General features: G+C 40.8%; 1 non-coding gene across 1 annotated transcript; it reads right to left on the bottom strand.

Moving 5' to 3' along the window:
- Window positions 1-8,493: 8,493 nt before the first annotated feature.
- LOC116761440 lies at window positions 8,494-8,596 on the bottom strand. Its single transcript, XR_004352007.1, has one exon. It is a non-coding gene; the product is annotated as a U6 spliceosomal RNA (small nuclear RNA).
- Between the last annotated feature and the right edge of the window lie 4,035 nt (window positions 8,597-12,631).

The following is a 12,631-nucleotide window of genomic DNA, read 5'->3' on the forward strand; positions in this document are numbered from 1 at the left end:
CTTTCTCTAGTTGTGGTGAGCAGGGGTTACTCTTTGTTGCAGTGTGTGGGGTTCTCATTTCAGTGGCTTCTCTTGTTGCAGAACATGGGCTTCAGTAGTTGCAGCACATGGGCCCAGTAATTGTGGCTCACAGGTTCTAGAGCGCAGGCTCAGTAGTTGTGGCGCACAGGCTTAGTTGCTCTGCAGCATGTGACTTCTTCCCAATCCAGGGCTCAAACCCATGTTCCCTGCACTGGCAGGTGGATTCTTAACCACTGACCCATCAGGGAAGTCCCTTTCATCACTTTAAATATATTGTTCCATACCTTTTTGGCCTGAAAAGTTTCTGCTGAGAAATCAGCTGATAGCCTTGTGGGAGTTCCATTTTATGTTATTTGTTGTTTTTCCCTTGTTGCTTTTAATATTTTTTCTTTGTCTTTAATTTTTGTCAGCTTGATTACTATGTGTCTCAGCCATATTCCTCCTTGGGTTTATCCTGCCTGGGACTATCTGTGCTTCCTGGACTTGGGTGACTGTTTCGTTTCTCATGTTAGGGAAGATTTCAGCAGTTATCTCTTCAAATATTTTCTGAGGTCCTTTTTCTCTCTTATCCTTCTGGAACCCCTATAATATGAATGTTTGTGTGTTTAATGTTGTCCCACAGGTCTCTTAGACTGTCTTCACTTTTTTTCTTTCTTTTTTCTTTATTCTGTTCCACGGCAGTGATTTCCACCATTCTGTCTTCCAGGTCACTTATCTGTTCTTCTGTCTCAGTTATTCTGCTCTTTTTTTTTTTTTAATCTTTTGCTGTTTTTTAAAAAATTTATTTATTTTTTGTTTTATTTTATTTTTGGCTGCATTGGGTCTTCATTGCTGCGTGTGGGCTTTCTCTAGTTGCAGGGAGCAGGGGCTACTCTTCGTTGCGGTGCACGGGCTTCTCATGGTGGTGGCTTCTCTTGTTGCAGAGCACTGGCTCTAGGCACGCAGGCTCAGTAGTTGTGGCACACGGGCTCAGTAGTTGTGACCCATGAGCTCTAGAGTGCAGGCTCAGTAGTTGTGGCGCACAGGCTTAGTTGCTCCGTGACATGTGGGATCTTCCCGGACTAGGGCTCGAACCCGTGTCCCCTGCCTTGGCAAGCGGATTCTTAACCACTGCACTACCAGAGAAGCCCAGTTATTCTGCTCTTGATTCCTTTTAGTGTATTTTTCATTTCAGTTATTGTATTGTTCATCTCTGTTTTTTCTTTAGTTCTTCTACGTCTTTGTTAAACATTTCTTGCATCTTCTCAATCCTTGCCTCCATCCTTTTCCCAAGATCCTGGATCATCCTCACTATCATTATTCTGAATTCTTTTTCTTGAAGGTTGCCTATTTCCACTTCATTTAGTTGTTTTTCTGGGGTTTTACCTTGTTCCTTCATCTGGGACATATTCCTCTGCCATTTCATTTTGTCTAACTTTCTGTGATTGTGGTTTTCTTTCTGAAGGCTGCAGGATTGTCCTTCTTTTTTCTGCTGTCTGCCCTCTGGTCTATGAGGCTCTCTAAGAGGCTTGTGCAAGTTTCCTGAGGGGAGGGACTGATGGCGGGTGGAGCTGGGTCTTGTCCCTCTGGTGGTCAGGACCATGCTCAGTAAAACTTTAATCCACTTGTCTGCTGATGCATGGGGCTGTATTCTCACCCTGTCTGTGTTTTGGCCTCAGGTGACCCAGCACTGGAGCCTACAGGCTGTAGGGTGGGGCTGATGGTGGCCTCTGGGAGGGCTCACACCAATGAGTACTTCCCAGAACTGCTGCTTCCAGTGTCTTTGTCCCCACACTGTGTCATGGCCACCCCCCGCCTCTGCAGTAGACCCTCCAATACTAGCAGGTAGTTCTGGCCCAGTTTCTTATGGGCTCACTTCTTTTGTCCTGTGGATCCTCGTGTACATGAGACTTTGTGTGCACCATCCAAGAGTGGAGTTTCTGTTTCTCCCAGTCCCGTGGATGTCCTGTGATCAAACCCCACTGACCTTCAAAGCCAGATTCTCTGGGGACTCTTCCTCCCCCAGGTTGGGAAGCCTGATGTGGGGCTCAGAGCTTTCACTCCTGTGGGATAACTTCTGTGGTATAATTTTTTTCCAGTTTGTGGGTTGCCCACCTGGCTGGTATGGTATTTGATTTTATTGCATTTGTGCCCCTCCTACCATCTCATTGTGGCTTCTTCTTTGTCTTTGGATGTAGGTTATCTTTTTTGGTAAGTTCCAGTATTTTTTTGTCAATGGTTGTTCAGCAGTTAGTTGTGATTTTGGTGTTTTTGTAAGAAGGGGTGAGCTCACGTCTTTCTGCTCTGCCATCTTGAGCTAATCTTCTTATTATTCCCTTTTAGAGGTAGTAAATCTAAAGTTCTAAGAATATAACTTACACTTAGCTACTGTTCTTATCTATCTGTGTCTGAACGTAGATCTCTTTCTTAGAAGAAAATTACATCAGTGAAGAAGCATTTAAGTGAAGTTCATTTAGTCTCTGCCCCCCACTCCCCCCACCATGTTGTTTAACTTGTTAGCTGTTAGGCATTTTGAAAAAATTATTAGGAAGGTTTTAAAAGTCTACATCTTTTTTTTCTCTTTCCTATTAAAATCAACATGTTGTTTATTTCCCTTTCTTTTCCATGGCCTAAGAGTAATTTCACTGCCAACCTACAGGAAGAGAACATACATTCTCTCAGGATTCCTCCTGAGATTAAGGTAAATATTCTTATTTTTGAAACAGGTAATTTAGTGAATTTATTCTGGCACAGACATCTGTTTTAAATAAAGCTTTAATTAAAGCTGCATGGTTTCAAAGAGGTTAGTTTCCAAGAGACGGAAAAATATCAACATTGTGATGAGTGTGAAACAGATGTAGGGACATTCGGACCACATAACAAGAAGTAGCTCAATTATCTTTGTGGAGGTAGAGCTTGCTCATCCCACTTTTGCCTGATTCTAATTCCAAACAAAAAGAATACAAGGAAAGCACTTCCAGTTGGGCAGCTGGGAGGGGACACTGGAAAGGGAAGTAGGGAAGTGACATAGAAAAAGTGAGGCAGCTAATGAAGGTACATTTTTAAAAAATCATTTATTTATTTTTTTATTTAGGGCTGCATTGGGTCTTTGTTGCTGCATGTGGGCTTTCTCTAATTGCACCGAGCAGGGGCTACTCTTCTTTGCGGTGTGTGGTCTTCTCATTGCAGTGGCTTCTCTTGTTGCAGAGCATGGGCTCTAGGTGCACAGGCTTCAGTAGTTGCCGCACGCAGCCTCAGCAGTCATGGCGCATGGGCTTAGTTGTTCTGAAGCATGTGGAATCTTCCTGGACAAGGGCTCAAACCCGTGTCCCCTGCATTGGCAGGCAGATTCTAAACAACTGACCCACCAGGGAAATCCCAAAAAGTACATTATTAAGCTAGCTATCTTGTGGAAAATCTCTGAGAGATAGTGCAACATACCAACCTCAGAATTGTCCCACCCAAGGGAAGAACGAGCTGAAAAGTCATGGGTGAAGGCTGACCCTTGTGTGTGTGTGTGTGGAGGGGTGTGTGAATGAAAAATATTGCCTGCCATATCAGTAAATAAAGCAAGTCATCACATTACACCTGCCCCTGAGTTCCCTCAGAGAAATAGGATGTCCACCATCTAGCAGTCAACTGCTGCAGCCACCCTTGACATTGCACCCCGAGGAGACTCAGGATGAGAAAACACAGGATACTGGTCCCAGATAGCTCAGGTGCATATCAAAGGAATGATTTCAGTGAGCCCAGACTCTTGCATCTTCCCATACATAAAAAAGCACTAAATTCCTTAACTTGAGATATCTGGTTTACTTTAATTAACTGTAATCTTTTGATGTTTTGTCTACCTGGTCTTTGTTGCAAAAACTCATATATCCTGGCTTCTCCCTCACTTCTTCAGAGTAGTCTCTCAGAGTGATCGGAGATGTTGTGTCCTAGGCTTGAAGTCCTCAGTTTTGTCCGCCAAATAAAACATAACTCAACTTTTAGGCTGTGCACGTTTTTCAGTCAAGGAGGTGGGAGAGGGAGAGTAATTTTCTATGCTTTTGACCCTTCTTCATCTCCCCAACTCTGCAATCCTACAGGGAACCATCTGCAGTTGTGGTTGGGGGAGGGTGAACCCTCAGGCATAAGGATGTAGATATTGACAGCTGGAAGTCACAGAACTCACTGACAGGTCTGTGGAATGTGAGCTGGGCTCAGGTGGCAAATGCTGCACATATTGATGAGGGTGAGTTCATTGCTGATGGGGATGCAAATGCTACTGCTTCTATGGATGGCAATTTGGAGACACCTATCAAAAGCACAATTCAGTAATTCTGAAGAGAATTACTGAAGAGACTTCTGCTCCAGATACACTCACAAGTGTGCAAGATGATATATGAATAAGACTATTAATATAGAGAAAAATGCAAGGTGCAGCAGTGTTTGTATGCAAATATTTGGCTAAAAAAATGGTGGTTGTGCGAGAATATATATGTGTATTTGTTGTATGTGTGTAAAATTCTTTGGAAAGATACATAAGAAATAGTTAACACTGGTTGCCTTGGGGGAAGAGAACAGAGGATAAGAGTAAAGGGAGATTTTTCCTCCTGTAGAGTGGCTGTATTGCATTAGCTATTGAAAAATAAATTTTAAATAATTTACAAAGAACATTTTATCTTTTTTTTGAAACTCAAGAGTACTTGGGAAACTTTATTAAACTACATACCATTTTTATTTTTATATTTTCAAACTTTTATTTTATATTGGAGTATAGTTGATTAACAATGTTGTGTTAGTTTCAGTTGTACAACAAAGTCATTCAGTTATATATATATATATATATATATATATATATATATATATATACATGTATCTATTCTTTTTCATATACTGTAAGTTCAGAACATTTTATCTTGAGGGCAGTAGGGAGATACTAAAATTTTGTTTTGATCTTTCATTGATGATAGAGTGACATGAACAGATACGTTAGGACATACTGGCAGTTAGGAGGGATGCAGGATTTAGGACATTTAATGACTGGGTAAAGTAGGAACAAAAGTTTAGTTCCCAGGGCTAAGGCTCCAAACAATCAGGGAATATTATTTAGCCGTTAACCTCTCAGGCAATGTACTTGAGTAGATAAGGGACTCAGTCCAAGGTAAAAAGTAATTGGATATCTGTTCTTACTGTGTTTTCTTAGATTCTATATGTTTATCCTATATCCATTAATCACAGCCAAAGTGTTTACCTTTCTCCCAAATTTCAGCTTGTCTGGAAGTTACACACATTCTTATCTAACTCTCATGTACCAAGCCAACATTTCCCCTGCCCTAAATTTTCCCACAGCAACTAGAGACCACCCATGTAACCAAAAGCACACTGAAATTAATCAAAGTAGCCAATCCTAAACTGTTTACTCTGCTCTACCTTGCCTTTCCTGCAGAAACCCCACTTAAGGCTCTGGCCTGTGCCTTCCCCTTGCTCCTGCTTCTGCCTTCTTATCAAACCTGGTGCTTACCACGTGGTGACCCCCCTCCTCTCAGAAAATGCAGGTAACACAAATCTTCTTTCAATGCACTGACCTCTCCATGTTATGACTCAGTCACTCTCTGTAAATTAAAATCCCAAGGGTACAAATGAGACAGTGTCCAATTTTGGATAATAAACATTACTTGGGAGAAATTTTCATGTGTAGGAGAATACAGAGTATCTTAGACTGTCTTCTAGTCCAGTCTGTTCTTAGGAAATCTGAGAATCTATGATAAACTGAGAAAATAAATGAAGTAACGAAATGGAGAGAACAAGATTTCTTTGTTTGTGGCCCAGTTACAGAATTAAATGGAGGTTTCTCAGATAAGGAAGAATAAAAGACCTAGGAATGACTGAATTATACTGCCCGGCAGCCAAGACAGTTCCATATGCAATAAAACAAAAGTTCATGTCCCCCTGGGAGAAATCTACATGGTTAGGGCCATCTTTTGTATTCTAGACGTCCAATGCTCTCTGCCACAAGAGTATATAAATTTCCACTTATGACAAACTAAACCCAGAGCCCTTAAAAGACAAAACAAAACAGAACAGAACACCTTTATTAGGATATAATTCACATACCATATGTATTAGTTTCCTAGGGCTGCCATAACAAATTACAGTACCACAAACTAGGTGGCTTAGGACAAAAGAAATTTATTCTCTCACAGTTCTGGAGACTAGAAGTGTGAAATCAAAATCAAGGTGTCAGCAAGGCCATGGTGCTCCAAAGGCTCTGGGGAAGATTCCTTTGTCTCTCCCTAGTTTCTGGTGGCTGTCAGCAATCCTTGCTGTTCTCTAATTTGTACCTCCATGGTTTCAATCAATGTCTCTGTCCTCATATGACATTCTTTCTTTCTTTCTTTTTTTCAGTTGTATACATCTATATACTTTTTCAGATTATTCTCCATTATAGGTTATTACAAGATATTGAATATAGTCCCCTGTGCTTTACAGAAAATCCTTGTTGCTTATCTATTTTATGTACAGTAGTTTGTATCTCTTAATCTTATACTTCTTAATTTATCCCTTCTCCACTCCCTTCCCCTTTGGTAACCACAAATTTTTTTTCTATCTCTGTGAGTCTCTTTCTGTTTTGTAAATAAGTTCACTTGTATCATTTTTTAAGATTCTACATATAGTGGAATAGCATATGTGACAGCATATGATAGCATATGATATTTGTCTTTCTCTGTCTGACTTCACTAAGTATAATATTCTCTACATCCATCCACATTGGTACAAATGACAATATATCATTCTTTTTTGTGGCTGAGTAATATTCCATTATACATATCTATATACATACCACATTATGTGTGTATGTGTATATGTGTATGTATATATATATATATATATATATATATATATATATATATACACACCACATCTTCTTTTTTTTTTGTTTTTGCATTACGCGGGTCTCTCACTGTTGTGGCCTCTCCCATTTGGAGCACAGGCTCCAGACGTGCAGGCTCAGTGGCCATGGCTCATGGGTCCAGCCGCTCTGCGGCATGTGGGATCTTCCCGGACCGGGGCACGAACCCGTGTCCCCTGTATCAGCAGGCAGACTCTCAACCACTGCACTACCAGGGAAGCTCCTATACCACATCTTCTTAAGCACTTGGGTTGATTCCATGTCTTGGCTATTGTAAACAGTTATGCTATGAACGTTGGGGTGCATGTATCTCTTTGAATTAGAGTTATCAACTTTTCTGCATATATGCCCAGGAGTGGAATTGCTGGATCATATGGTAGCTCTATTTTTAGTTTTTAAAGGAACCTCCAGCATTTATTGTTTGTAGATTTTTTTTTTTTTGCGGTACGTGGGCCTCTCACTGTTGTGGCCTTTCCCGTTGCGGATCACAGGCTCCGGACGCGCAGGCTCAGCGGCCATGGCTCACGGGCCCAGCTGCTCCACGGCATGTGGGATCTTCCCGGACCAGGGCACGAACCGGTGTCCCCTGCATTGGCAGGTGGACTCTCAACCACTGTGCCACCAGGGAAGCCCAATTGTAGATTTTTTGATGACAGCCATTCTGACCAGTGTGAGGTGATATATATATGTATTCTTTTTCATATTCTTTTCCATTATGGTTTATCACAGGATATTGAATATAGTTCCCTGTGCTGTACAGTAGGGCCTTGTTGTTTTCCATCCTATTTATAATAGTTTGCATCTGCTAATCTCAAACTTCCTATCCATCCCTTCCCCACCTCCCCTCTCCCTTATCAATCACAATTCTATTCTCTATATCTGTGAGTCTGTTTCTGTTTAGTAGATGTGTTCATTTGTGTCACATTTTAGATTCCACATATAAGTGATACCATATGGTATTTGTCTTTCTCTTTCTGACTTACTTCACTTACTATGATGATCTCTTGGTCAATCCATGTTGCTGAAAATGGCATTATTTAATTCTTTCTTTATGTCTGAGTAATATTCCATGGTAATATATATATGTGTGCGTGTGTGTGTATGTATGTGTGTATATGTGTGTGTGTGTATATATATATATATATATATATATATATATATATATATATATATACCCCCACATTTATATGTACCACATTTTTATTCTTTTAATCTGTCCATGGGTATTTTGGTTGTTTCCCTGTCTTGGCTGTAGTGAATAGTACTGCTATGAACATACGGGTGCATGTACCTTTTCAATTAGAGTTTTGTCTGGGTATATGCTCAGGAACGGTATTGCTGGCTCATATGGCAATTCTATTCTTAGGTTTGTTTTTCTTTTAACATCTTTATTGGAGTATAATTGCTTTACAATGGTGTGTTAGTTTCTGCTTTATAACAAAGTGAATCAGCTATACATATACATATATCCCCATATCTCCTCCCTCTTCTGTCTCCCTCCCACCCTCCCTATCCCACCCCTCTAGATGGTCACAAAGCACCAAGCTGATCTCCCTGTGCTATGTGGCTGCTTCCCACCAGCTATCTATTTTACATTTAAAAATGTGGAATGCTTCACGAATTTGCATGTCATCCTTGCGCAGGGGCCATGCTAATCTTCTCTGTATTGTTGCAATTTTAGTATATGTGCTGTGGAAGCGTGCATTATTCTTAGTTTTTTGAGGAAGCTCCATGCTTTTTTCCATAGTGGCTGCACCAGTTTACATTCTCACCAACAGTGAAGGAGGGTTCCCTTTTCTCCACACCCCCTTCAGCATTTGTTATTTGTAGAAAAAGGTTTTAAGTTTGATTAGGACCCATTTGTTTATTTTTGTTTTTATTTCTTTTGCTTGGGAGACTGATCTGAGAAAATGTTGCTACAATTTATGTCCGAGAATGTTTTGGCTATGTTCTCTTCTACGAGTTTTATGGTGTCATGTCTTATATTTAGGTCTTTAAACCATTTTGAGTTTGTTTTCGTATATGGTGTGAGAGACTGTTCTAATTTCATTGATTTACATGTATCTGTCCAGCTTTCCCAACACGATTTGCTAAAGAGACTGTCTCTTTTCCATTATATTCTTGCCTCCTTTGTTGTAGATTAACTGACTGTAGGTGTGTAGGGTTATTTCAGGGCTCTCTGTTCTCTTTCATTGATCTAAATGTCTGTTTTTGTGCCAAAACTACACTGTCTCGATTACTGTAGCTTTGTAGTATAGTCTGAAGCTTGGGAGGGTTATGACTCCTGCTTTGTTCTTTTTCCTCAGGATGGCTTTGGAAATCCTGTGTCTTCTTTTTTTTTTCATCGTGGCCCAGAGAGCCCTTCAAAATGGATTTCTTTATTTACCTGCCATGGATAAGCTTTGAGACACTGCGGACACCCCCAAATTATATGCTAATGTTTTAACGTTGTTTATTGAACTAAAATAATGTGCATACATAGTTTAAAATATATATACATATACTAGAAGGCTTGTAATGAAAAAAGCAGTTTCTGGCCTACTCTTTAATGGCAATAGCCTCAACTCTTTTAGATATACATCCAGATTAGATCCATATATCTAAATAAATGTGTATACTACTAATTTATTTTTCCACTTTGCTTTAAGGTTTAATTAAATATCACCTATTTCTGTGATAGCAACATCTATATAGATAACATGAGGCCAATAAAATTGCATAGGATTCTGAAAGTCACACTAGTGTCTATCTCCCTGGTATTGTCACAACACTAAGAAGCCAAAAGGAGAAGAAACATGGTATCAGGAGCTATTTGTTTTGTACATCTCACATGGTACAGTTTGTGATAGGTTTATGGAAAAGTCAGGTTGCCCTCCTTTTTTTATTTTTTTTGACATTTGTTTTCTTTTATCAACATAGATGTCAGTTTATTTTCTTTTTTTTAATACAGCAGGTTCTTATTAGTCATCAATTTTATACACATCAGTGTATACATGTCAATCCCAATCACCCAGTTCATCACCCCCCCCCCCCCCCCCCCCGCCGCTTTCCTTGCTTGGTGTCCATACGTTTTTTTCTCTACTTCTGTTTCTCAATTTATGCCTTGCAAACCCGTTCTTCTGTACCATTTTCTAGGTTCCACATATATGCGTTAGTATATGATGTTTGTTTTTCGCTTTCTGACTTAATCACTCTGTATGACAGTCTCTAGATCCATCCACGTCTCAACAAATGACCCAATTTCAGTCCTTTTTATGGCTGAGTAATATTCCACTGTATATATGTACCACTTCTTCTTTTTCCATTTGTCTGGCGATGGGCATTTAGGTTGCTTCCATGACCTAGATATTGTAAATAGTGCTGCAATTAACATTGGGGTGCATGTGTCTTTTTGAATTATAGTTTTCTCTGGGTATATGCCCAGTAGTGGGATTGCTGTATCATATGGTAGTTTTATTTTCAGTTTTTTAAGGAACCTCCATACTGTTCTCCATAGTGACTCTATCAATTTACATTCCCACCAACAGTGCAAGAGGGTTCCCTTTTCTCCATACCCTCTCCAGCATTTGTTCTTTGTAGATTTTCTGATAATGCCTATTCTGACTGGTGTGAGGTGATATCTCATTGTAGTTTTGATTTGCATTTCTCTAATAATTAGTGATGTTGAGCAGCTTTTCATGTGCTTCTTGGCCATTTGTATGTCCTCTTTGGAGAAATGTCTATTTAGGTCTTCTGCCCATTTTTGGATTGGGTTGTTTGTTTTCTTAATATTGAGCTGCATGAGCTGTTTATATATTTTGGAGATTAATCTTTTGTCTGTTGATTCATTTGCAAATATTTTCTCCCATTCTGAGGGTTGTCATTTTGTCTTGTTTATTGTTTCCTTTGCTGTGCAAAAGCTTTTAAGTTTTATTAGGTCCTATTTGTTTATTTTTATTTCCATTACTCTAGGAGGTGGATCAAAAAAGAGCTTGCTCTGATTTATGTCAAAGAGTGTTCTTCCTATGTTTTCCACTGAGAGTTTTATAGCGTCCAGTCTTACATTTAGGTCCCTAAACCATTTTGAGTTTATCTTTGTGTATGATGTGAGGGTATGTTCTAACTTCATTGATTTACATGTGTTCAGCCATAATTTCTTCAAATACATTTTTTAATTCTTTTGCAGTACGTGGGCCTCTCATTATTGTGGCCCCTCCTGTTGCGGAGCACAGGCTCTGGATGAGCAAGCTCAGCAGCCATGGCTTACAGGCCCAGCCGCTCCGTGGCATGTGGGATCTTCCCAGACTGGGGCACGAACCCATGTCCCCTGCATCGGCAGGCTGACTCTCAACCACTGCGCCACCAGGGAAGCCCTTCAAATATATTTTTGATCCCCTTTTCTCTTTCTTCTTCTAGATGCCCTATTATGTGTAGGTTGGCATGCTTTACATTATCCCATACATCTTGTATGCTGCTTTCATTTTTTTTTCCATTCATCTCTCTGACTGCTGTTCTGATTGGGTGATTTCCATTATTCCGTCTTCTAGATCACTTATTCTTTCTTCTATGTCATTTAGTCTGCTACTCATTGCTTCCAGGTTGGCTTTTATCTCAGCAATTGAATTGTCTAATTTTGATTGATTCATCTTCATTGTTTCTATTTCCTTGTTACTGTGATCTGCATTTCTTTTGATAATCTTTCTTAATTCCTTTAGCATTTTTATTGTCTCCTTTTTGAACTCTGGGTCTAGTAGACTGGTGAGGTCTGTTTCATTATTTGTTCCTTCAGGGGATTCCTCTTGTTCTTTTAATTGGGAGTAGTTCCTCTGCTTTTTCATTTTACTTAACTTTCTCTGTTTCTATGAACTTAGGAGAAACAGTTAGCTACTGTGGTCTTGAACCGGTGTTTTTATGTGGGAGTGTCCCTGTCTAGACTTCTGTGACTCCAACTCTTTTGGTGCAAGAGCTGGCTTTGGTATGGATGCCAGGCATATCTTTCTTTATAGTGTGCCAGTTGTTATCCCCTTGATAGGGGATGTGATTTGTGTTGTGGTATCCAGAGCCTGTGCTGGATGTGCAGCAGGGCTTCCTCTTTGCAGCTGTCACTGCCCTGTCTGGGGTGGGATCTTCTCCCCAGTTGTTGGAGTAGAAGCCCTGAGGATTGGGTTCATTCAGGCTCTTTTGCCTTTGAGTGCATGCCCTGCCCCAAAGGAAGTGCCGTTGAAGCATGTGAGGCCTGTGTGGTCACAGCAAACCTATGTGTTACCCATGCAGGTGTCTGCAGTTCTGCCCAAAAGTAGCCCAAGGTGGCTTCCCTTTGTCTGTTATGTTTTTCCCAGACCTAGTGCAAGGCTGTGGTGTGGAGTATGCTGGGGTGGGGACCAGCATGCTGTGGCTGCAGGTCGAGGTGGCTGTGCTGCCACTGAGGTCCTGGGCTGCCACTGTGGCAAACTTCTCCCAGGATCTGTTCACCCCAGATTCAGCTCCAAGCTGAGGTGTGGAGTGGAGGAGCTGGAGTGCTCGTAGTTCACAGAAACAAACCAATGTGTACTCCTGCCAGGCCCTGTCTGCCCAAGACTCAGTGCCCAGCCTCTGCACATTCTGGACCCACTGCTGCTGTGCATGCATTAACAATGGGCTCCCTCTGCTCTTCTCCCTGGACCACACCCCAGCTGCATCCAGTCCTCTTCTGGGGCCTGTCTGCCTGAGATTCAGTGCCAGGCCACTGCACATTCTTGTGGCACTGCCCAGTGCATG

This window comes from Phocoena sinus, chromosome 10 (assembly GCF_008692025.1).
Source record: "Phocoena sinus isolate mPhoSin1 chromosome 10, mPhoSin1.pri, whole genome shotgun sequence".
Taxonomy (NCBI): Eukaryota; Metazoa; Chordata; class Mammalia; order Artiodactyla; family Phocoenidae; genus Phocoena; species Phocoena sinus.